General features: G+C 47.5%; 1 protein-coding gene across 2 annotated transcripts in view; it reads right to left on the bottom strand.

Moving 5' to 3' along the window:
• Positions 1-25,972, bottom strand: part of ACSS3 (acyl-CoA synthetase short chain family member 3) — a 1,235,137-nt gene that overhangs the window by 572,759 nt on the left and 636,406 nt on the right. The gene's annotated exons all lie outside the window — the stretch shown is intronic.

Below are 25,972 nucleotides of genomic sequence, written 5' to 3'. Positions count from 1 at the left end.
CAGTGCTAGCACCCTTTGGAACTGAAACCTCGTCAGTGGGGTGGCATCGATGTGCCTCGGCAAACTCCCCCCCCATGTATCCGCCCTCAGTGCCAAGTATTCCTCTACACACATTATCGGGCACGTGGGAGACCCTCGCATGCGCTGGAACACAACACTGCTCCCCATAGCTCCCTGGTCAGATTTGGACCTAGCTATCGTGACCACCATCGAATCACCCCTAATTAGGATATGATCCCTGCACAAGCCTCCCTCCACATCTTTCTTATTCCTTGCGACCAGTTCGCTCACCCGCATAGCCCCATGGAACGCTAATGCGAAAGCTGCCCGGAACAGAACTGCTTCGAATTGGGAGGAGCATGTCGTGACTAGTCTTGCCATGAGTAGGGACAACCTTTCTAAGCTAATCGGGCGTCTCTCGTCTTGCTTGCGACCCTCGAGGCGCTGCCAGCCGCGAAGGGCTTTTTTCGCCAAAAAGGAACCTGTTGGGTCTTTGATGCCATGCACCAGCGCCATGAATGAGATGGCCGCCCTGTGTCTATTGGCCGTTGCCGCTGATCGGCCTTCCCTGTGCAGCGCTACCAGGAACCCCATGAAGGACTCCTCCTGACCCCAGCTCTGACTCCCTATCGGACCCAAAAATGTACAATAGGAACGAAACGCTCCTTCGTATGCCTTCCTCGTCCTGGGGGCTAAGCTTGCTGCCACGAGGTCTTGTAATCCGTGGCACCGATTAGCCAGAGTGTTTCGGGGAACGATGCCGCCACTAGGTCCGCTGTAGGTAGATAACCCCTGAACGCCTGCATATGTGAACGAGAGAGTGCATCAGCCGCATGATTCAGTACACCCGGCACATGTTTCGCCCTGAACTGTACATTTAGTCTCATGCAAAGTAGCACAATTTCCTTCAGCAATGTCAAGATCCATTTGCAGCGTGCTGCCTGATTGTTAATGCATTCTACCACAGTCATATTATCAGACCAAAATACAACTGAGCGGTCTCGGAACTCGTCCGGCCATGCCATCAGAGCAACAAAAATTGGGAATAGCTCAAGGAACCCTATGTTACCTGTGAGACCGTTGGCGTGCCACCACGTCGGCCATGTTTGCGCCGACCATCGATTACCAAAGATGGCGCCAAATCCCACGCTCCCCGCCGAGTCGGTCCACAAACCCAGCTCGTCCGAAGACGCTGGCGGCTTGTTCCACACTATTCGACCGTTGAAGTCCGCCAGGAATGCCAACCAAATGTGCATGTCCTGGCGAACCTCTGCAGACAGTCTCGTGCGGTGATGCCCTTCTTTGAGACCAACCATAGCTTGTGCAATAGAGCGTGAAAAGGGGCGAGCCATTGGAATCACCCTCAAGGCAAAGTTAAGCTGACCCACAGCTTGCTGTAACTGGTGCAGGGTCACTTTCGTCCTACCGAGCAACGCTCCAAGGAAGCCCTAAAATTCGATACCTTTCCCACGGGCAAGCGGAAACATCCCTCTACAGAATCGAGCTCAATTCCCAGAAACTCGAGTGAAGTAGATGGTCCCACCGTCTTACCTGGTGCCAATGGCACCCCAAACTCCTCCATGAGGATGCAAAATTCCTGTAGCGCCTGCGCACATTCAGTGTCGCCGGCAGCTCCCAAGAACAGGAAGTCATCTAGGTAATGCATAACATGCTTATGCCCTGTGGCCTCAGTGAATGTCCACTCTAGAAAACAGCTGAATTTTTCAAAATAAGCACAAGAAATGGAGCAACCCATCGGCATACATTTATCCATATAATAACGTCCTTGGAACGCAAAACCTAGCAGACGCTGATCCTGTGGATGTACCGGGAGCAACCGGAACGCCGACTCGATATCTGATTTCGCCATCAGCGCCCCGGGGCCCAGGCGATTCAACATGGTGACGGCATCATCGAACGATGCGTACCGCACCGAACAGACTTCCGGGTCAATCGCATCGATAACTGAGAAACCCCTTGGAGCAGACAGATTTATGGATCAGCCTAAATTCCCCCGGGTCCTTTTTGGGGACCACCCCTAGTGGGGAACAGATGAAATTTGCTACTAGCGGGTGCTGAAAAGGGCCAGCCACTCGGCCTAGGTTCACCTCTTTAGCGATCTTCCTCTCCACCACACCTGGATTATGCTGTGCCGAAAGCTGGTTTTTACAAAAAGGTTCCCCACGAAAATCCCCCGCCGGGATGTGGAAGCCATATAAGAATCCCTTCCTCAACACCCCAGCAGAGACATAATCAGGGTATTTGTTTACCCAGGGAGTCATAGCCATGAGATCAACGGGAGTAGGCAATTGTACACAACGATCCCCCTCAGTCTTGTTTGGACCCTCCTCTACCTCCCGACCCGCTATTTTTCGATCTGCATGAAATCTCCGGGTGAGAGGAATTCCCACAACCCGCACACGCATGTTTGAACTTGCATGCCCCTTGCGGTCTGCTATAGTTGCCTCTATTGAAGCCCCAACAGACCCCCCGCTTTCCACCATTCCCGCCGGTTTTCGGCTGGTGATCGCCACCGGTGCCTGCTCGAAAGGGCACCGCGGGCTGCTGGCGGGAAACCCCCGACCCATTCCCACCTGGCGAGGAAGTCCTTGCCGCGCCAGGAAGGAGCTGCTTTTGCCAAGAAATCGAGTCGAGGCAATCCCATGTCAGAGAGGAATCATACTCTTTCGCCTTACGGAATTTCATGTCGTAACCCATCCATTCATTCCCCTCATATGTTTCATAAAAAAATCCATTATACGTGCCTGATAACAAGACAGTTCGAGCAATACCTCGGGCTTTCGTTCGCCAATAATCGCAGTAAACATCGCAAATGCCTTCGCCCAATTTGTTATCGTCTCCTCCACCCTGAACCCCGCCATTTTGGCGCGCCAGGCACTCGGGTGCCACAAATCTTTCTGTGTTTTAGCATACTCCATCTCGCGATGGTCAGTCAACAACGAAAACATATTGACATACTTGTCTGCCCATATCAATTCTTTCGTGGCCAACGGGATATGTTGAACCACCCTCTCCCGTCTTGAGGGTAATGAGCCCTCCCCCGCCATTGGCAAAGCGAGCTTACCCGGTTCGGTCATTGTTCCCGCCGTTTTCTCGAGACCAGCTGCCGGTCCTTCCGGTGTCACCTGTGGGGAGACAAGAGGGAGATTCGCCTTCGCGGCCTCTCGCGACTGCCGCAACTGCTGGATTAGTAATTTGGCCTCTTCGGCCGTGTCTCCGGGTGCCGTAGCACCCCCTGCCTTTTTGTTGAGCCATGCGGCCAACTGGGTGGCCAATTCGGGAGGCATATCCTCGTCGTTGGCGGGCGTAATCACAACCGGAATCGGTTGACCCGCGTCTGGGGTTGGTACCGGGCCATCGGCTGGTATGGCAGGGAGAACTGGGGGTACCTCAGGGACTGGGACCTCCCCTGCCCCCGCCCTCCTCTTAACCCGCTTCCCTCTACCCTCGGGGACGACTCCCGGCACTGCCGGGCCTATTACCTTCTTCGGGTTACCCGGCTTGTTCATTGCGGCCAGTTGTTTCTTGACATCCGCCAAATCGCGACCAAGCGCTGGGACTTTTCAGAAGCTTCTTTCCATTCTCGTCATTCTGGTCACCAACATGCGAAGCATCTGTTCAGTCTCGGAACCCTTTCCTGCCTTCTTGCCAGACATGGTTTCGCTTCTCAACTGTGGTCGATCAACACGGTCCCGGATCCTTCGCTGTAAAGTCTCTGAAAGAGAAACACAAGAATTACAAGTTCTCAAAATTGCTCCTTGTTCCGTCGAGGGCTCACGTGCAACAGGCACAGGAACAAGAGGACGCTTCTTCGGATTCCTGCTCTCTTTATTCCTCTTCGGGAGGGCGTGTACCCTCCGCCGGTATGCCTACTGGGCGTGGCCATCGGTGTAGGTGTCTAGGACAACCCCTCTTGGGCGGGAAAAAAGGCGCGCCCCGGCTACGCCGCTTCCGGCATACCAGCCGGGACACGCCTCCCGCCCAAAATGGTTTCCCGGGAGGATCGGGGCACCCAACCATACGTTCGGGGGGACCGGGTGGTCGCCCCTTTCCAATCTGTTTTCTGACCTCTACATCTTTCTTGCACTCATTTAGCTTACTCTCTACACGATCTGGAGCATGTTTTTGGACCTATCTGCAAGCACATATTCACCCCCAAAGCAACCACAATTTCATTGGTTTTCGCTCTCCCATCCCGTTTTTTTTCCAGCCTTCTCTGATGAAGCGTTTGATTAGTCGGTACCTCCAGAAAGTCAGGACGAGCCAGGAGTCTAAGCAGATCTACATCTTTGGCCTAAGGGAGGCTTTGGGGGCAGTTCACCATAGGGAAATCTGCCCCGCCCAGCAGTTTGGGAGGGTTTTTGGCTGGCTGGCCGGATTGGCCATTTTTTGGTTTGGGGCTTTTTTAGGGGCGTTTCCCAATTATAGCTCAAGTAGCCCAAGGATTATATAAGCCTATAAAGGAGATATGCCAGCGGCCATTTTAGGTTTAGGTGACCTGGTGGCTGGCAGTAGGGTAGCTAGTAATAGTTTTCTCAGCTTGTCAATTAGCTGTAGGTTAGCAAGTTTATGTGTAATTTTGCAGGATTATAAGGTTCTCGAAGTGGTGCGCCGGCTGTGCGAGGCGGGACGCCTTGATTTGCGGATGCCAGCAGCTGCAGAGTTTTTGCCCCCTTTTCGGCACGCTTTTGCGGTGGTGGTGGCGGCCGCCGTCGCAGCCTGAACATCCCCTAAGCGGTTGAAAGGGAGAGCGGTGGGTGCCAGGGGCCATTCTTACAATACTAGAGCAGCCCAGTTATCCCCAGACGGTCCGGAGCCTTGCGCGCGTTCTGAGGCTCTGACGAAAAGAGTGCGAGGGTTGGGCCCGTGGGCGGAGGAACGCGTCCGTCGCTTGTTCCGCTTGGGCCAGCAAAAGGGTCTCACCTGCTCGAGCCTGGGGCCGAATGAGGCCGAGGCCTGTGCAGCAGCAGTAAGGGAGGGGTGGGAGGCTGGAGGAAGGGGGAGGGAAATGGTTGGGGAGAGGGGATCCTTTGGTGGAGGGGGGGGGGGGGAGCGGGGATCCGGGCTGGTCAGCAGCATGAGCCCAAGGGAGCCCCTGGGACGGGAGGAGGCTGCTGGTCAGGGTGGATGTTTTGCTGGGGACGATGGGGGTTACCAACTGGGTTGGACCGGCAAGGGGGGGATTTAGAGGAGATGGGGGGTGAGCATGGGTTTGGGGAGTGGAGTGGGGAGGGAGATATGGAGAGTCAGGGCAGGGCCATGTCCCAGATCGAGTTTGGGGGGGGGAGGAAGGGATTCCTGGGGTTTGGGAGCAGGCTGGGGGGTAACAATGCCTGGGAGGGGTTAGATATCTTCACCTCATGGAATGAGGAGGTGAGGGGCCTCAGCCGGTTGGGTCATTTAGCCATTTAGCGTAGGGAACGTCAGATAGTTTGGAGAGTAGGGGTTTGAGTTTGCAAAGAGGGGTCGGGCGATTTAGGGGGCAGTATGAAGCATAGTGGGGGGGGGGGCAGGTCCTGACCAGGCCCAGTCAGTGTTAACCACGGTTGGGCAGGAATGGAATGTGTGCGAGGAGGGTGGGGGGGGGTGAGTGACTGAGAAGTAGGTAATTTAGATAAGCTAGAGAGCTGATGGGCAGAGAGCCCCTTTGGGAAAAGTAGGAAGAAGAGAAGGGAGATAGGCCTACTGTACATTGCCTTAACCACGCACATGCGTGGTTAAGGCATATGCGTGGTTAAGGCATGCATGGTAGGCCTTTCAGAGTCGGAACACTTGTGGTTTAGACAGTGGTGTTTTGACTGTTCACCGACTATTTCAGGCACCCAAAGCTATGAGGATGGTCTACTTTCATGTATTATTCATTAAAAATACATTGAAGTATAAAACAGTGTTATTGTGCTCTTCTCAAAACTCGACAGTGACACATGAGGCGGACTGTCATTAGTACTGGTGTTGAGAAGTAAGTACTGGTTCTGAGCACCAGAAACCCGACTGAAACTAAACATTGGTCATGTAGCTTCTTTTACTAAACAAGTACTGGCAAAGCAAACAGGGTTCGCCTCTGCAAAATCTATTGGTTTTGTCAATGTATTTTCAGACATGTTCCACAGAAGAAAGTTGTGTAACATGGCTTAAAGTTCAAAAGAAAATGACCTGGCCTGCCTTCTCCGCCATGTTGCACTGCACTGCTCTGTGCAACATGTCTTAAAAGAAAACAAAAACGCTATGGCTAGGTCAATGCTGGCCGCATCATTGCGCTTTATATTTTGAAACTTTAAGCCAAAATGTAAAAAAATGCATTAGTAAAACCAATAGATAATGCAGAGGCAAAACCATTTGGCTTCCCCGATGCTGGTCTTACTAACCTTCAAACCGGTCATTTGTGCAGCATACAGAAACAGCGAATCGAATGTCAAAGGTTTAAAAACTGGAGCCATTTACTGTGTCAAACGTCTCTATTGAAAGTGCGTGGCTGCGCTGCTTAGCGTTGTCAGAGGCGAATCCCCACAAGAAATCCTTCTTCCTTATTAAAGAAGCCGGAATGCTTCCCGGGAGCTTCTTTCTTCGTGCAGGGCGGCCGTGCCAGCGACACTGAATATAGCTGAGTGGCAATGTGTCCTGAGAGAGAATTAGAGGGGCCCGCGACGAACGAAGTGAGAATGGAAAACTGTAGCATCAAGTCACCAGCGTCAATCACCTCTGCACAAGACTACATGGCTGTAGCACAGAGTCGCCAACAAAATGTAACTAACTATGCAACTTCCTGGCGCTTTAAACTTTCTTGAGGAAAAACTCATGGGACGTAATTGCTGAAAAACGATCTGTCTGTGAAACGGATTTAAAAATGCTTTGTTTTTATTTGGCACGGCTGTTGACTATAAAAAATAATAAAAATAATAATAATAATAATTTAGTAAATCCAAATAGCTGTGCGTGAGCTATTTGTCTTTGTTAATGTTTCAATGGCTCAAACTCCCAGGGAATTCAGATAGTCGAGCTTTATCCAGTTATATGGTCAGACCATTCCATAATTAAGTACAATATCGCTGTGAACCTCATACCACCAGGCCATAGAAAGGAAGTGAAAATGAGCCGTTCCTGGAACAAAATTACCCCGGATTCATTTACTAGTCTATTCACCTCTCCTCAAACGACCCAACTCACGGACCCTAACAAGGCGGCTACTGACCTCGATTTGGCAATCACCACAGCCCTAGATTCCATAGCCCTGAGACAGGCAACCAAATGTCCCAACAAACGATCCCCCTGGTTTACACCAAATCTAAAAATAGTTAAACAGGCCACAAGAACAGCTGAGCGACAATGGCGTAAAACTAAAAACTTATCGAATAAGCAACAGTATAAAGCTCTACATAAAGACTATATGAACCAAATAGCATCAGCAAAGAAAATCTACCTTGGAACCAGAATTAATCAAGCTGGGAACGCACATAAAGAGCTTTATTCTATAGTAAAAGAATTCTCAAACCCTCCATCATGTCATCCGCCAATCACGGAGTCCCAAGAGTGGGTAAATACCCTCTCCACCTACTTCAAGGACAAAATAAATGATATACACAACCTATTTTCCAAATTGACTCCACTCGCCTCCGACAAAAGGTCATTCAACCTATCATACAAAGAACAACCACTACCGTATAATGTCCTACAAGAATTCCGCCAATTTTCAGAGGAGGAAGTACGTGCCACAACGAGGAAAACCAAATCAGGGTCCCCAGCTGATCCAGCATCTGCCCAGATCCTGACCAAAATCGGCCCGGCCATGATCACTGAATTAACTGCAACTCTGAATCTCTCACTAGCCCAATCCACTTTCCCCACGATATGGAAAGAGGCTATAATCAGACCGATTTTAAAAAAGAATAATGTCGACCCAAAACAACCCTCAAATTACCGCCCTATTTCCATTCTACCCCTCTTTGGGAAAATTATGGAGTCACTAATAAACAAACAATTAATCAAACACCTGGAAGACCATAAGCTGCTGGAAACAGTCAGGCTTCAGAGCTTTCCATAGTACCGAGACTGCTCTACTCGAAGTAGTAGACAACATCCGTTTGTCCATGGACGCAAAACAATCAGCCATCTTGATCCTACTCAGACTAAGTCCCACCCTTTTTAATATATATTTATCCCCACTAGCTAAGGTAATCAGAGCCTACAGCTTTGATACTGTGTCTTACGCCGATGACACTCAGATCTTAATCACCTTAGGTCCCAGCCCCTCGAACACGAAACTCAAATGCCAACAGTGCATGATTTCTATAAAAGAGTGGATGACTAACAACTACCTGATGCTAAACGCCGGAAAAAACGAAATTATGCTATTTGGAAATGCGCATAAATATTGGACAAACAAATGGTGGCCACCTGCACTTGGCCTCTGCCCTGCCCCTAAAAACTCAGTCAGGAATTTGGGAGTCACCATCGATGACAAACGATCCATGTCATCCCATGTGAAGTAGTGTGGCTCACTGGTTAGAGGCGGCAGACCCGAGAGCAGAGGACGGCCCGGGACCAAGGTTCGATTCCCGGCGCGGCAGGTTTCTGGACCAGGGTCAGCGGACTCGATAATTCTCTCGCCTCGGTGCCCACTCTGATCAGCGATCACACTCGGCAACTCTGGGCATTAGCTTGCCTCATCTTCACTAACGGCCTCACCAGACCGCCGGGGATGCCTGGTCTCACCCTGGAGATACCCATTAAGGGACCATCTCTCAGGGAAGCCAGGAAGGGTTTTGCAGCGGTCGAAGCGCCTTGGGACCCTACGGGTAAGTAGTGCGCTATATAAATGCCTATACATTTACATTTACATTTACATGTAAACAAAGTAGTGCATGCCAGCGTAGGACTAATGCGCAGCCTCTGAAAGATCTTTAAGTGGATACCTCTATCATCCCGTAAACCCCTAGGGCAGGGTCTAATTATAAGCTGTCTGGACTTCGGAAATGCACTACTAGCGGATGTTAATGAAAGCTCTTTAACCAAACTTCAAACCCTCCAAAATACAGCAGCCAGACTGGTCCTGGACCTTCCACCCCGTACTCCTTCGGCCCCATGTCTGAAGAAACTGCACTGGCTCCCCGTAAGAAAACAAATCAAATTCAAAATCTGCTGTTTGGTCCATAAATCTATAAACGGCCAGGGACCAAAGTACCTGGAAAGAAAACTCCAGGGGTATCACCCAGTTAGAACCCTCCGATCTTCAGACAAACACCTTCTAATAGTCCCAAAAGTACGTTACGTACGGTTAGAAATGGGGACAGAAGCTTCTCCAAAATAGGACCCACAACCTGGAACACCTCACCATTAAATGATTCAAACCACAAAACATTCAGCAAGAATCTGAAAACATGGCTCTTTTAGACCTTGTGCTACCTTTTCACCCTATTTCTTCATGATTTTTTGCAAGCGCTATGAGACCTATCGGTGATTTATGCGCTATACAAATTCAAATACAAATACAAATACAAAGTCAATAAAAACAAAGCGCTATAGCGCGGGCAGTCTTGGCCGTCATAGCGCTTTTCATAGTAATGTGGAGGGGAGTGAGATCGCCAACAACAAGCATTTACAATACAATAGGTCTCGTTTAAGCTATTGGGATTGTAAATAACAATGTCTTTTATTTATCTGTTTAGAAAAACAAAACATAATTAAAAGACATTGTTATTTACAATGCAAATAGGTAAAACCCTCGCAAATGACCCAAAGGCACGGGTTCGGAGATGTGTGCAGAAGACACTACAACTGAAAGAAGCATTGGATGCACACAAGGATTGGGATTGAGGAGGCGGTAGAATAGGGAGTGCCATAGAAGGACACATCAGGGACTAAAACAAGCAATTAGACCAAATTCTAAGAGTGTATGAGTTTTAGTACATTTTGGGGTCTGAGTGATGAGACATTGAAAAGTTAAAGATTAGCCATTTTAAGGTCATGTGCTGGTCAAAAAAACATACAATGTCAAAAGCGATCTGCAGCTCTAAACATGGAGGACGCAAATATGAATTTAGTACTTCCTCATTTATGTATCACCTGCTTCTCACTTATGAATAAAAGGCGTCTTCTCTTCGTGAAGTCTGCATGTTTCCTATGTATATCAAATCTTATTCACTCTAATGTAAATTAAGTGCGTGTCTTGTGCACTTTCCTGGAAGTGCATTTCTGTCACTAAGATCTGATCTCTACAATTTACGTCTAGACCTTACTATAGCCTTATAGCCCGCCGTAGAGGGCTATACCAGCTATTAAAGGCCCTCTCCAGCGTTAAAGGCCCCGAGCCGAAGGCGAGGGCCTTTAACAAGGGAGAGGGACTTTAATAGCGGTATAGCCCATCTACGAAGGGCAATAAGGCTATTAGAACATTCTGCCACTAGAGGACAGAATGTTCTAACAAAAAGAACAAAGCCTTTTGGGAGCGTGAGGGGATTGGAATCCCCTCAGGTTCCCTGAAGCCTTTGTTGACAGCCAGAGCTGTGAACAAAGAACCATTGGAATGTTGGAGCTCCAGGCTTATACCAGCCATTATAAGCCCGGAGCACCCCATTGTTTTCAATGGAGCTCCCAACATTCCAATGTTCGAATAATATATATTCCCCTGAAAACAAAGTGCTGTACCCATGTATTTAGCACGCTGTGCTAGATAAACATAAACTATGCTAAACCCACTTATGCACACAATATTTGAAATCCTCCTGTTTACATCCATTAAACAAAAGCAAGCAAATGAGCGACTAGAACCCTAATAAACTGTAAGCATAGGGCAGATTCAAAGCACCCTCCAAATAATGATACTATGCACAACAGGTATTTGATTAAAAAAAACAGCTAAATCTATCAGTTTGCCAAAGCTAAAAAGCAGCTACTATAACATGACTAACTACAAAGGTGTACACATGGTATTGCATTTTTGGTGTAAACGAGTAGGTTAGTGGTCAAAGACAACAAAAGGTAACTGTACTAGGCCTCTCTTCCCAGCAACGTATTGTCTAAAGACAAATTAAGGGGCCGATTATGATGGCGGACGGACCTGAGTCCGTCCGCCACCATAGAGTAGGAGGGACCGTCCACAGGGGCTGCGGAGGTCCCTCCGTGCAGATTAGGATGTGACCGCCAGGGTGGCGGTCACATCCTCAATCTTTAACATTGCGGCGGGTGCAGCTTCAAGCTGCACATGCCGCAATGTTAAAAAAGCATGCACGGCATTCGCGTGCACAAAGCAGCAGGCACTGCGCGGTGCCCGCCGCTTTGTCCACGCAAATGCAGGGGGGTACCATAGGTACCCACAATGTGCACCCCCCACCCCCCTGTCACCAAGGGGGCCCGCAACGGGCCCCCGAGGGCAATCTCCGTATGCTTTTCCACTGCGGAAAAGCCGCTGTGGAAAAGCAAATGTTTTCCGCTATCCTAATATGGCTGGCGGTGTCTGACAGACACCGCCAGCCATGTTAGAGCTTTTCCGCAGCGGTCAGAAGGCGACAGCGGCGGAAAAGCAGCGGACGGATTTTGAGACCCACCGCCATCCTAATTTGGCGGTGGGTCTTCTGTGCCTCCGCAGCGGTTTTCCCGCATCCTCCGGGCCGGCGGAAGCCACCGCCGGCCCGGAGGATGCGGGAAAACCGCGACCCTAATCAGGCCCTAAATACATATAGAACTCAGTCACAAAATACACTGCACGTTTTACTACGACTGACTGGCAGGAAAAAAATTGTTTGTACACGGGAAGAATGAAAATGTGTAAGCTTGAGAAACGACACACAAAAGTTACCTGCAGGCTGAAATGTTTATGTAGTGGGCGTCCCAGCAAGCTGGATCACCAACAATTAGGATACTTGCATGGGGTGAAGGCGGGAAACAGTTTGCAGCCTCAGGCCCTTATTGGCGTTCACTCGCAGGGAGTTCATAGGTTTGCAGCAGGCAAGCGTGTAGCTGAAAAGGCCGGTCCTTAAGAACTGCTTCCATAAAGCTTCTTTATGCAGAGTTACAGGCTTCAGTGAGCGATCAGCTTATTATAAAGAACGTGTAGGGGAGGGTTGGCTCGAGAGCACCACAACGGCCCTTTAAGACGGCCGATTCATTAAGTCCACCCCCCCTCCCCGAGTCAGCTGTGTGATCAGATGGCGCTTGGCTCGCTGCATGGGCTTCTAAAATCACATGATTTTACTTCAAGGGGGGAATGCACTCAAGGGCAGCGGTAATGGTATATGTGCTTACGTTCGCTTGCGCCGGCTGTTAGAATCAAGTCCTACAAGCTGGAACTAATAAAGCCAGTACAGCAATAATCAACAGGCCCAAAACGTGTGTGTGTGTGTGAGTGTGAGTGTGAGTGTGAGTGTGAGTGTGAGTGTGAGTGTGTGTGTGTGTGTGTGTGTGTGTGTGTGTGTGTGTGTGTGTGTGTGTGTGTGTGTGTGTGTGTGTGTGTGTGTGTGTGTGCGCGCGCGCGCGCGCGTGTGTGTGTGTGTGTGTGTGTGTGTCCCGTCCCCCCCCCCCCCCCAACGGAACCGCGTGTTTTGCGGGGGAAGGGTTTTTTTCTCTCGAAGGTACAGTATATTGGAAAGAAGACACAGGCATTATGGAGCATCATGCGAGGAGTTTACTCTTGCATGACTTCATGAATTAATAAATATTGCTAAGAAAACATAGTTTTTGCATAATAAAGTGGATTATCAAGTTGTATTTTTTAGGCGGTGCCATGCGTAGGAAGAGACTGGCATCCGTGCAGCGCCGAACACCAGACGTGTTTAAGGAGAGCCTGAGGCTCAGATGAGGGCACTCCGACTTCCCTCAACACAAAGGAAGCGTATTCAGGACAAATGCAGTATTTCGTTAGGAAACAAAAACAAGTAGATAAAGCGCAGCGCTCCTGAAACGAGCAAAGCGCTGAATGAAAATGTTAAAGTCTCTTCTTTGCGCATGGGTATAATGTAGGGTAGCGCGCGCATAATAATGCACACTATTATTAAAAAAGACAATTTCGCTTTGTAAGCATAATGATACTGTAGTTAGGCGGTGCTGCTTCCGGAATAACAGGAAGTTACCGATCGGCTGAATAGCCAATAATAAGCCTGCTAACAAAGAAAATGCCAAAGTTAACTAATGGCAAGTGTCGAAAAATAACCAAGCAATAGGCGGAGTGTCACCGCGCATATAGAGATTACTAGATGTCTCGCAGAGACAGCGCATTCGCACTGCCTAGGCGAGACCTAAAAATGAAGCAGGAGGGGGTGGGAGCAACAGGAAAAATCACAAGGACTGGCGAGGAGGTGGGAGGGATAGAGAGGTGTAAATAGAGCCTGCAAACACATGCACTCTTAAGGTGTGCCAAAATTAAAAAAAAAAATGAAAGGAGCTGTACAAGCTGCATCTAGTGGAAGGACCCTGGCTGCAGAGAGCGGAAACTGTACTTGGTCCAATCTCCATGTACTACTGGCCGTCAGCAAGCACTGGAAGTGGAAGCAGCAGGAGGCTGTGGCCAATCAGAAGCAAGAAGATCAGAGCAGCCTGGGAGCCAACCAGTGGTAGGCTAACAGTAAGTATGGGGCAGGCCGGAAGCCAGTTTTAAACTTTTCTTTTCTATTTACAATAGCTACACTGACAGCGCATGCATGCGGAAATTAAAAACATGGCAACACTTATGGATTCAATGTGCAACAAATAGTTTTCCGAAGGGATCCGCTTTGCTGAATGTCAGAGATGAGCCTTGGATAACGAATGAGTCAAACATTACCTTAACCAAAATGGCATGCACATTATTGTTTATCATGGCTACCAAAATGCATTTGTACTGATCAAAAACAGCCTGCTGATAAAGTAATACTGAAGAAGTGGACCCATTTAAGTTACAGTTCTTCATGGTCTAAACGGATCTGGCTGCCATCCAGCCATCATCATCCTTAGTAGCTCCATATAAATGTGAGAGGCTCATGGCATTTTGCCTAAACCAAATAGGTAAGCCACCTGCCTGTGAATTATGACAGCCTGAAACCCTGTGCTGAGTGACACTGTTCAAATTCACACCGGCAAGGATGCTACAGTATTCAAGACCACCAGGTCACTAAAACCTATGGTCCCACCACAGCCAATGTAAAATGAAAGATATAAAACTCCACCGCCTGCCTTTGCATCTAAATCATAAACACCATCAAGGGTTCACTCAGAAACTCACAAACCCATTAGCAGCTCACACAGAACCTGATAGCCCTGCTGCTAAAAAAGCATAGTAAGAACCTGAGTGAACTGGGCTGCTTGCAGATGCCCGCCCCCTTTTTGCCCCCACTTGAACTGCTAGATACTGTGGTCATTGATCTGAAAGTGTGCTGAATCCTGCTAACCAGGCCTAGCATCAGTGCTCTTTTCCTTAAATGGTAAATGTGAATTAGTACACCCAATTGGCATGTACTTTTACACCCCTGTAAGTCCTTAGTATATGGCACCAGTGGTACCCAGGGCTGGGAGGTAAAAGGGGTAACAGGGCTGCAGCACTTACTGTTCCACCTTAAGTGAACTGAGTAAAACCGAAGTCTGCAGGTATGACATGTCAGCCGTGAAGGAGCAGCTTGCCTGCTCGAGTAAAACCCTGCACTCACTGCATTTAATATAGATCAGTCACCCCTAAGGTTGGCCTTCTTATAGCCCAGAAGGCAGGGTGCATTATATTATATGTGTGGAAATATATGAGGAAGCACATATTGACCTGTGGTAGCATTCTAAATGTAATTTACCATAAGTGGTTTGTGGTCCATTGGATAACATGGGTTGACATATGTACATTACCTATATGTCCAGCTCCATAATGCCCCAGCCAATTTATTTCACGTTTGATGTCAAACACTGTGTGTTAGACCCGATATCCCTAGTTGGCTGAGGTAGGTACCTTAGGCGAAATAGGGACCCACGTTTCCATGTCAGGGAAAGGAAGGACACCTTCTGAGATAGCCCCCGCTCACCCCCTTGGTAGCTTGGCACGAGCAACCAGGCTTATCTTCAAGGCAAATATGTAAAGTATTTGCAACCATGCTCACAGCAACCCAATGATAACACCACAAATGGACCCCACACAAGTTTTATAAAAACGAGTATACATTTTATATAAAAAGATATACCATCAGACCACACAATATAAATCCAACATATGAGTATATGTGATATTCCTCCTGGCTGGTTGTTAGGCCAACCAGCCCTTGTAAGATCTGGTGATATTAATGAGCACTTCTCAACATTCAACTGTAGTCCTCTTACAATGTTATGCAGTTTGTAATGCTAGAATCAGGCACTTTGCAATGGAAAAGTAATGCAATGCGTAACGCAACAATCAAGCACTGTGCAATGTAAAAAGAGTGCAATGCGTAACGCAACAATCAGGCACTTTGCAATGTAAAAATAATGCAATGCGTAATGCAATAACCAGGTACTTCGTTATGCAGAAATAATGCAATGCATAATTACAATAAATAGGTAGATCGTTATGCAGAAATAATGCAATGCGTAATACGCTAATCTAGTAGTTCGTTATGCAGAAACAATGCAATGCGTCATACGACAATCAGGTAATTTGTTATGCAGAACTAATGCCATGCGTAATACACTAATCAGGTAGTTCATATTGCAGGAATAAGGCAATGCGTAATACACTAATCAGGTAGTTCATTATGCAGAAACAATGCAATGCGTCATACGACAATCAGGTAGTTTTTTTATGCAGAAATAATGCCATGCGTGATACACTAATCAGGTAGTTCGCTATGCAGGAATAAGGCAATACGTAATACACTAATCAGGTAGTTCGTTATGCAGAAATGATGCAATGTGTAATACGACAATCAGGTACTCCATTATGCAGAAATAGAGTAATGCGTAATACACTCCAGCACCGATCACGGTGCCTTAGGCGGTCTCTCCGCCACTCGTGCTGACTCGCAGTTAGCCTCTGTCAACAGATGCCTCCAACACGGGTATGGTATAAAAAAAAGTGCAGCTCCACACTCCGGTTCCAGTACTGTCACTCCCTTGGCCAGTACGGGCCGCGATACGAGCCGAAGCAGAGGCTCGCGCTGCCGGAATGAGAGAGGCCAAGAGCGTCTTCCTCCGAGCCAGCACCCCGCCCCAGGCGTCGACACATGTTACCTTGGGGGTGCGACCTCACTCTCCTCTTGTCTTCCAGGGGCTTGGGCCTCAGATGCAATCTTTGTGAATTGGCAAAGGCGGGCTCATGCCGGCGGCTCAGCTCCTCCGGGGCTGCCAGTCAGGACCGCTACTGCTACGAAGATCTCAGGCTTCCACAGGGCACACACACATAGCATCACTGAGACTCCCTTGAGCTTCGGGTGCACTATCACCGGGCACTCCTCACGAAGGCCTCAGGCTGCCCGAAGAACACACACACAGCGTTGCTGAGACTCACTTTAATTCCGGGTGCATGATAACAAGGCAATCCTCACAAAGGTCTCAGGCTGCACCAAGCATACGCACACAGCATCGCTGAGCCTCACATGGATTCCGGGTGCACAATAACAAGGCGATCCTCACGAAGGTCTCAGGCTGCACCAAGCACATCCACACAGCGTCACTGAGACTCACTTGGATTCCGGGTGCACGATAACAAGGCAATCCTCATGAAGGTCTCAGGCTGCACCAAGCACACAGCGTCGCTGAGATTCACTTGGATTCCGGGTGTGCACGTTAACAAAGCAATCCTCACAAAGGTCTCAGGCTGAAAAAAGCACACACACACAGCATTGCTGAGACTCACCTGGACTCCAGGTGCCCACGATCACAGGGCACTCCTTACAAGGGTCTCCTGCTGCAAAACGCACACGTACACAGCGTCGCTGAGACTCCCCTGGAAACGTCTGTGTTCCTGAGTTTCCGCAACAGGGAGCCAGTTCACCTCCGGCCCTTGGGGATAAGTTACTTCAGGACACAGCGCATCAAACTCCTTTCAGGCATGTGGACACAGCAAAGTCCCTTTAGCCTTTCCTTGGTTAAAACAGCAAACTGCAGGCCAGCCCTAAAACACAGAGCAAGGGTCAGTCCTTTCCTTCAGTCTCTTCATTTGTTTCTTCCTTGGCAAAGGTTCCTCTTGCCCACGAAGTAGCTCCAATCTTAATCAAACTTGATCAAGCCATTCTCCAAAGTTCAGGGGCTTCAGCTCTCATGGTTCTACTCCTAAATGGCTTTGAAGTATTTGTGTTCAGGGGGCACTGACCCCTGTTCAAATCAGTTCTGGGTGCCTCCCTGCCAGTGACACCTTCTTCCTTTGATTAGTGGGGGTCTGGATTATCAATCACTCAGCAGGAGATGGGACAATTGTTTTATGGCAGCAATCCAGGCCTCTTCACCTCTAGGAGCTAGTACGCACCCTACACTCCAGATGCAGGTCAGCCTCATGCTGTCTCACGTCCTCCCCTGGGTCAAGACATTCCCCAGATCCTATAGCTTTCAAATCCAGACAGTCACTCCACAACCAGGCAGTGACACACAGAAATGTTAGAGCACAAAACCCCAGCCACTTCTAAAAGAGTGGCTTCTAAACACACAATGCAAAAACCACCTTCATAGAAAGATGTGTAATTACATTGTGAGTTCAGGCATACTAAATTTCACCTTTCCATCTAAAGCCTTAGGGAAAATGGGATGGAAAACATATTATACAGCCTCCCTATTCTGTCCTATGGACAAGATGGCCTTTCAACAGTGAAAAACGAAATGGAGATTATTTCACTGTCAGGACATGGTACAAACCTTAGTACATGCTGTTGACTTGTAGAAGGAGGAAGGCAGCAGAATTGTGTTTTTACAGTGGCGGCAGAGGTAGTGAGGCCTCTGCTTACACACATGCCTCCTGATTTTCTCTACTGTGCTCGCTTTCTGATTTGGTACTGGCATTATATAATGCAATCTTAACTTTAAGGCAAGCACCCTATCAATCTTATGTTAGATCTCACAACCACAGGTTCTAACCCCAGCGCGTCTGCTCAGCCTTTCATCCTACTAGAGGCAGACAGACTAATTAACCTTCATTTGGTTGGCAATAACCATCTGTTACTCGGCACCAAGATGCAGCATACTCCAGCCCCGCCTTCACTAGCACACTAGGATAACTCACTTTCGACTCCTTTCAATTAAACTCCTGATTTTCTGTACTGTGCTCACTTTCTGATTTGGTACTGGCATTATATAATAGGAACCAGCAGTGGCAGTGCGTAGGCTGCCATCTGTTTTGGGTCAGATTTCATTTCCAGACCTTGCTGCTTTCATTAGATGGCGCGTCCCCTCCACCCCACCTCCACACAGTGGCGTAACAAAAGTTGAGGGGGGCCCCCTGCAAGGTACATGGAGGGACCCGTGTTCCGGAGTTAATCCAGAGCTCTCGGGCCTGAGTACTGTCCTGAGGGTGCTCCCTACAGCGCGGGGACTGCGGGGACTTGTGTTACGAGCCTGTAGGGGTCGAAACCTCGACTGTCTTTTTCCATTTTTCAAGCATAGACCACATAGATTTATTATCTGAGCCTACCCTTTGCTATGTTTCTTTTGTATTAATTTGCCATTGTTAGGCTGGATAGGTTTCAGCTATGTTCTGATGCATATATTGCACATGCCTTTCCTTTCCGACAACCCTCACTAGCACATATTCCTTCCCGAGCACTCTGTTCCCTTCTCCGAGCACTATTTTTCAAATATACAGACAAATATATTGTCTTTGATAGTTATGTGATGAAAATAAAATAACATTCATTGGAATTTATCATGGTGATTTTTGAATGATTGTATGCTGCATTTTGCGAAATTGATTTCCACTGTGACCATTCTCTACTGTACTGTATGCTACCCGGGTTCAGTGGTATTTCGGGTTACCCCATTGTTACATAACTCTGGGGATATCAAGGCGACAGTATGAAGCGAGGCGGTGCGGAGTATGGTGACCACAGGTCACAATGCAAGCAGAGGCTTGTGCCGGCATTAGGCGGTGGCGTTAAGACCAGGGTTGCAGTGTGACATGCGGTGGTACCCTCTGTGGTGCCTTCAGGTCACGAAGCTGGCTGTGGCGTTTTTGACTGTGTCGGATTACCTTTTTCCTCTGGGCCAGCTGAAACATCCAGTTCCAGAAGCAAGTACCCAGAAGATGTTTAAGTCTTAGATTTCCCTGAGACTTCCAACAGGAGGCAAGCTCTACATCAAGCCCTTGAGGATACTTAGGATGCAGAAAGCACAGTACAGTCCTTTCCATGCCCAAAACAGAAGCATCAACAGCAGGTCAACCCAGCAAAGAAGACAGAAAAGGGGTAGTCTCTCCTCACAGCTCTTCTTCCTATCAGGTTCCTTAGCCCAGCCGTGATCTAAAGTTCTGGGGTCAGAGCCCCAATATTTACACCACATTTTCCTTTGAAGTTGGTACACACAAAGTTTCTCTGGCACACATAAACCAGTTCAGCCTGGCTCAGGTCATGTTCACTACAGGAGGTGGAGACAGCTTTGTGGAATGCTGCCAAAGTCCATTCACGTGAAAGTGTCAACTCCTCCCACTACACTAAATGTATCCAGGTCTATTCAGCCTGGCTATGAGTCATCCAGGAAAGGCAGGAAACACCTCAACCCCTCCCTTGTGTCTGTCTAGTGTGAATGCACATCCCCTGTTCCTGTCACCCAGGGAATACACAAAAGGTAGAGGTACACAGGATGGTTAAGCAAAAAAATGCCCACTTTCTAAAAGTGGTATTTTCAAACACAAAACATAAAAATCATCTTCACTAAAGGATGTATTTTTAAATTCTGAGTTCAGGCACACTAAACTCCATTTCTCTATCTTATCTCAATGGAGATTTATGCTTGTGAAATGTTGCAATGCAACTCCCATGTTAAACCTTTCAATAGTGAAAAACAAAATACGCCGTATTTCACTATCAAAACGTGTCATACACACCAGTACATGTCCTCCCTTTCACATACAATACACCCTGCCCATGAGGGTACCTTGCTCCTCCCTTAGGGGTGCCTACTGTGTAACAGAAGGGAATGTTAGGGCCTGGCAAGTGGGTACACTAGACCGGTCGACATGGCAGTAAAAGCTGTGCGCAGACACTGCAGTGGCAGGTGAGAGAACCCTTTGAAAGACTACTTGTGTGGGTAGCACAATTAGTGCTGCAGGCCTGCAGCCTTTGATTTACAGGCCCGGGACACACATGTTCATATTACTAGGGACTTAGTAGTACATCGGATAAGCCAATCATGGAAGCACCAATCCATACACACAATTTACATGTAGAGCATATGCACGTTAGCACTGAATAGCAGTGGTAAAGGGCCCAGAGTCCTAAAATCATCAAAAACAAGTTCAAAAACAGGAGACCAAAAAGCATAAAGTCTGGGAGTGAACCCGCTGAAAAAGCCAAGTCTAACAGTCAGTCACCTAAGGGTCCCTTGTTTCAATATCTTTTAGTCCTTGTGATTCCCTTCCCACTTGACTTCCTTTCTGGGATTCCTCTCCCCTATGTTCCCTGTCCACGATAAACCCCACTCCTAGGACTTAGTGTCCCTTTCCTCAGGGCTCCCAGTGTACATGTGACATGCCTACGGGTTTTTTTTTACATTTGGAGATCTCTGGAGACTGCCACGTTACATCAGAGACTGCCTCGGGTGAGGCTGGCATGGTGCACGTTGTTGAACCCTATGATAAATGCCAAAACGCTAGTGTGGGGCGGAGAACAGAGATAAACCGCTTTTCGAAGACACAGCGTTTATGAGGGTTTTTCAACAGATCTCCTGGCAAACGTGGTTACAAGTGTCCTATCTACCTCTGATTAACTATATATGCCTACGGGTTTACCTGCCCCTCAGTCTCATCAAGCCTACCTGTGTCCATGTTTGTCCTGGATTCGACCGATGATATACCTGAGCTTTTCCTGGAGTACTGTGTGTGGTTGGCATAGCATCTCACACCCGGGACAATGTAGGCATAACTAGACTGCACAGGCTTGTAGATACTGATCATATATTTTCTCTTAAGTGCATATTGTGTCTCATGGTTTCTATACAGTACATCATCTGTTGATTTTAATGACTCCTTCTTGCTGGGAGGAATTTAGAATTATGACAATGGGTTGTCCAAAACAGAAGCTTTGCTACAATAGGGATTTGGCCCCACAATCGTAAATCACAATCTGTATATGCCTGGGCTTAGCTCTAGTTTAGATGTATTGTCTGATCCTGACAGTAGTTTGTCTTTCTCTCGTGTACTTTCAACTGCTGTTTGTGTGAGAGTTCCTAGGAGGTCATGTGTTCTCGCTTCATTCTACCTGTATGCTTTCCGATTGACTGATAACTTCTGAATGAGGGTTATCAGTACAGATGTCTCACTGTGGTTCGCCTTACTGCCCAATTCATATTAGTATGCAGAGGTGAGGGATGCATCTGGTTCCATTGTCATTATCTTTGGAATGAAGCGTGGGTATCAGTGTCTCCAAAAACATCCATTCACTGTATTATCATTGACTATTGTGGTTTTGAGGGATGCATATTGCAGTTCTTTTTCAGTGTAGCAACACTGCGTCACCTCCTTTGGTCCTTAAACTGTCTGTATATTATCAAAATAGATTCTAATGTCCCACAGGCTCCTCAAGAAAAATAATTGAAATGTTCACTTCTATTGCCCAAAAAGTAATTAACTAACATTAATGAAAAATTAATGATTATGTTTTTAATGAAACACCAGCCTTTGTAAAGCAGCAAGGGCTATGTGGATTAAACAAAGGCAACACCTCAGCATACTTCTCCATATGGTATCTCATTATATGATAAGATATGATATTGTGTTGGAGGGTGTGGTATCATATGGTGCAGTGTGGTGATGAGCAGTGAGGTGTTTTGATATGGTGGTGTGGTTTACAGTTGTGTAGACTGGGTGGGGAGGGACAGGTCTGGAATTGTATGCTGAAGTGTAGTGTGATGTAGTGTGTTATGTGGTGCTATCGTGGTATGTTGGATGTGGGAGGCATGGTGGGGAAAAGTGCTATTCAGTGCCGTGATGTAATGTTATATACTCTGGCAAGAAGTTATAGATGTGCTTTGTTGGATGTGCGAAGTGGTTGGTAAGGTGTACTGAAATGAGTTGTAGTCTGTTAAGGTGTGGTAGGGATTAGGATTAAATGGTACTATGTGATACTGGAATGTGCTGTGATACCATGCCTGAGACGAGTGATGTGGTGTGATGCAGCCTCTAATGGATTGGCATTGTGTGCTGTGGCGTAATGTTCTGTGTCATGATGTGGTGTGGATGGTCAGATACGTGCAACGGTGTGATGTATTAGTGGATGGTTTGGTATGGTGTAGTCTGGTAGGAGTTCACTGCAGCAAATGTGTAGTTGAAGCCTGCAAGGAAAGAAAGGAATTGTATAGTGGTGTTTTCCCAGGTAGGTGATGCAGCAGCATGGACATTTAGACAGTGAGGTATGTTGTGCTCATGTGGTTCCTCTTAGAGATTGAAATGGCAGTGTTGAGCCTCAACAGAGAGCCACATATGTGTGTCTGAGAAGTGCATGTGGTGCAGGGACCAGACCGCAGCGGGGATGCAGTGTGGCCTGGAATTATTCCATATGGGATGGGACACGCCAGCATAAGCTGAGGATGAGATCAGCATATGGCAGAGCTAGACCTTGTCCAAATAAAGACATAAAGGAAGCAGATACAAGACCAGGCCAGAGAAGTTATGACCAAAGAGGAAAGTTTACAGCAGAATACAAAGTTCCCCGGGGAAAGTGTTACAGAGTGGAGGAGAGAGTTGATGTCACAAGTAAAGGGACTGGAAGGGTTCCCTTGTCGGAACTTAGTGAGCCTCACACACCCAGAGTATTAGGTGTGAAACACACCCTGACTGAAGGGTGTCAAGTGTCATCATCGACTCACTGCCCCTCGACAGACCGGCGCTGCAATGTCTGACGGAGTACCCAAAGGCACTCTTTTGGCGGGGTTCTTTTGTTCCTTGCCGATGGTGGGTGTGAGTGAGGATGGAAGAAAGTGTAGTCGGTGCGAAAGTGAGTGAACGTTAAAAAGGGTAATCAGTCCACACTGACTTTTATTAACGTGGCTGATTCCCAGATTAAAAGGGGTGAGAGGGGAGCTAGAGACCGTGGGTATACAGAAAACTAGCTCAACCCCCTGGTGTGGTCAACATGTTTCTCGCCAACCGGCGATTCGTCAGGACCTCAACAGAGTACTACACAAAAAAACATAAGAATTAGATGCTCATTCACTTTGAAAAAGGCAAATACAACCTCTCTGGGTCGGGGGTATAGAGGGCCATGGGGTCCTGCTCTATTTATGCGACCCTAAGGGAAGTGATAAGGGCCTCGAAGCATACTCCCGTGAGGCCAGCGCTGTTAGGTTAGATGAACCTTTGTTCAGGCGCTGGATCGGCGGGACACCTACCCCTCACGCTCACGGCACCTGGTCAAAGAGGAAAGTTATCTTATACTGAGGAGAACCAACCTATCTGGACTAACTGAAGGAGAAGAACATCTGAGCCCGGGTAAGTGTATAGGATAAAAAGTTAGAAAGAGTGATCAGAAGGCCACTGTTTTCAAAGTTAGGAGGGTATGCCTGGCTTACATCCCTTCATTTTGTTCCAGGAGACGGAAACATGTCTATCCAGGATAGATATGTTAAGAAATGAGAGAAGAGGAGTGAAATCCCTAACCTCAAAATGATGTGTGTGTGTATATATATGTGTGCAGTTGTATATGTTGTGAGTGAAAATAAATTGTTATAAGGAATATATAGTTCTTCTCTCAACAGAGAAAATGTTTGCCATAAACACTGAACAATTGAAATTCCCATAAATGTCCCTACTTACCCTAAAAAAATATGCTGGGGCTCCTGTACTTTGCTGTACTGTTAAAGAGTCCACAGTGTGAAGTGGTGCACATATGTGCCTTCGGCCTCGTTCCTCTGTATGTTACGGAGCCGAGCTCCCTGGTGTCTTGCACTAGTCTTCTGCAGGGGGTGCTTCATTCCATATTTCGTTTGTACTTTATACAGCCCAGAGCCCCAAGAAAAATAATAGATGCAGTTACAATCGGCTAGCTCAATGGTATCCTTTTTAAAACCCTCAAAATAAAAGAGAAAGAGGTGGCCGAGTCATGTGACCTTCATGTTACAGAGATTACGACGCATTAAGACACAGATCTGTTTAACACATTTTAACAGCTGTGTTTTTTTTTATTGCCAAATGCAACACTGCAGCCCTCCCTCAAGGACTTCTGTTCTGAGGGGCATAAACAATCTGTGCTCCAAGGGGCTTATCCAATCAGGAGGTGGGAAATGCAGCCTGGCGTTTTAGGTCTCGCCTGTCGATGCGCATGCGCATCGAGCAAGCGAGACTATGGTGGCTTATCCACTCTTTATCCAACTTGCAAGGAATCGTGGCGATTCCTTGCAGTGCCCGTGACTTTTAAGCTCAATGCGCATGCGCATTGAGCTTAAAAGCGCATGCACATGCCCCCAGCCGCCTGCCTTGCCTACTCTCCCAGCTGGTGCCGCTCCACCCCCTGCGGCATCAAAGGCTTTCACGGCCGGCCGGCCATGCTTTCAGTTTCACGACCGGTCGGCCGTGTGAAGTGCATTTCAAAGCCCGCTCTCCCTGCTCCGCCCCCTGCTCCGGCCGAGACGCGTCTGCTCTAGACTACTTGTGTCCGTGACTTATGCTGGTGGAACAATATCTCTAGATATAAACGTTGATCAAGTTTAAAATGAATCCCCTATTCAACGTATTGCTGAGATAGAAAATAGAAAGCATTTCTGTTCTTTTTTTTAAATCAATCTGTGCCGTAATAATTTTCTATAAACAATTTTAAACCGGACTATACTATGTTCATAATTAACTTCTCTTAATTAACTTTGACCCAATAAGTACACTAATCGAAAATACATAGATCTCTGCCTGTAAACACACCAATTTTTTAATCGCCACTAATGGCAGCTACGAGCTTACATATGCCGATAGTCCTAACGGCAAAGTCCGCTTTTTGTTTCTATCATAGCACAGGCGGCTTCCCATAGTTTATTAGTGGCGGAAATGCGAAGACGGTCACAAACAGGAAAAGAAACACTACTCAGCGCTTCAACATACGACCTGAACGTAAAAACAAGGTAAGATTACTACAAAGTAATGGTATCTAATCAGGATGTGGACGCAGGCAGGATGCAGACAACGACCATAATTACGTTTTTAAACTCGGACAAGCTTTATATAGATGCACAAACGAGCATAGCAATTTAACGGGCACCTCACAATGTGGCCAAATAACGGAGCTCGCCCTGACATTTACTCTGTCCGTATTTTACTTTACGCATTGACGTCCCATATGAATAATTACATTAAAAACATGGCATTTTAAGGCATTTCTATTAGCCGTTAATGAATAAATGCAGCAATCTAAACATGCAGATATACGGCATTGATATATATATATAGGGAATTACTGGACCAAATATCTTATTGCTGTTAAACATATAAACATGATATAAATGCAACATGTATAGAGCAGTAAGACAACGCCAGCAGATATATGATTGCTGACTGTTCCCCTTCCTTTTTTTTCCTCCTTATACTACCTTGATCAAACGTAAAAACAAGGTAAGATTACTACAAAGTAATGGTATCTAATCAGGATGCAAAACCTGGATAGGTCTTCCCTTGATCCATCACTCACCCTCACCCTCACTCACCCTCACCCTCAACCCCTCACCCTCAACCCCTCACCCTCAATCCCTCACCCTCACTCACCCTCACCCTCACTCACCCTCACTCACCCTCACTCACTCACCCTCACCCACCCTCACTCCCCCTCACTCACCCTCACTCACCCTCACCCTCACTCACCCTCACCCTCACTCACCCTCAACCCCTCACCCTCACTCACCCTCAACCCCTCACCCT

The sequence above is a fragment of the Lissotriton vulgaris genome, chromosome 1_1, assembly GCF_964263255.1.
Source record: "Lissotriton vulgaris chromosome 1_1, aLisVul1.2, whole genome shotgun sequence".
Taxonomy (NCBI): Eukaryota; Metazoa; Chordata; class Amphibia; order Caudata; family Salamandridae; genus Lissotriton; species Lissotriton vulgaris.
Note: the sequence above shows the minus strand (reverse complement) of the source record. Positions and strands in the feature narration are given on the sequence as shown.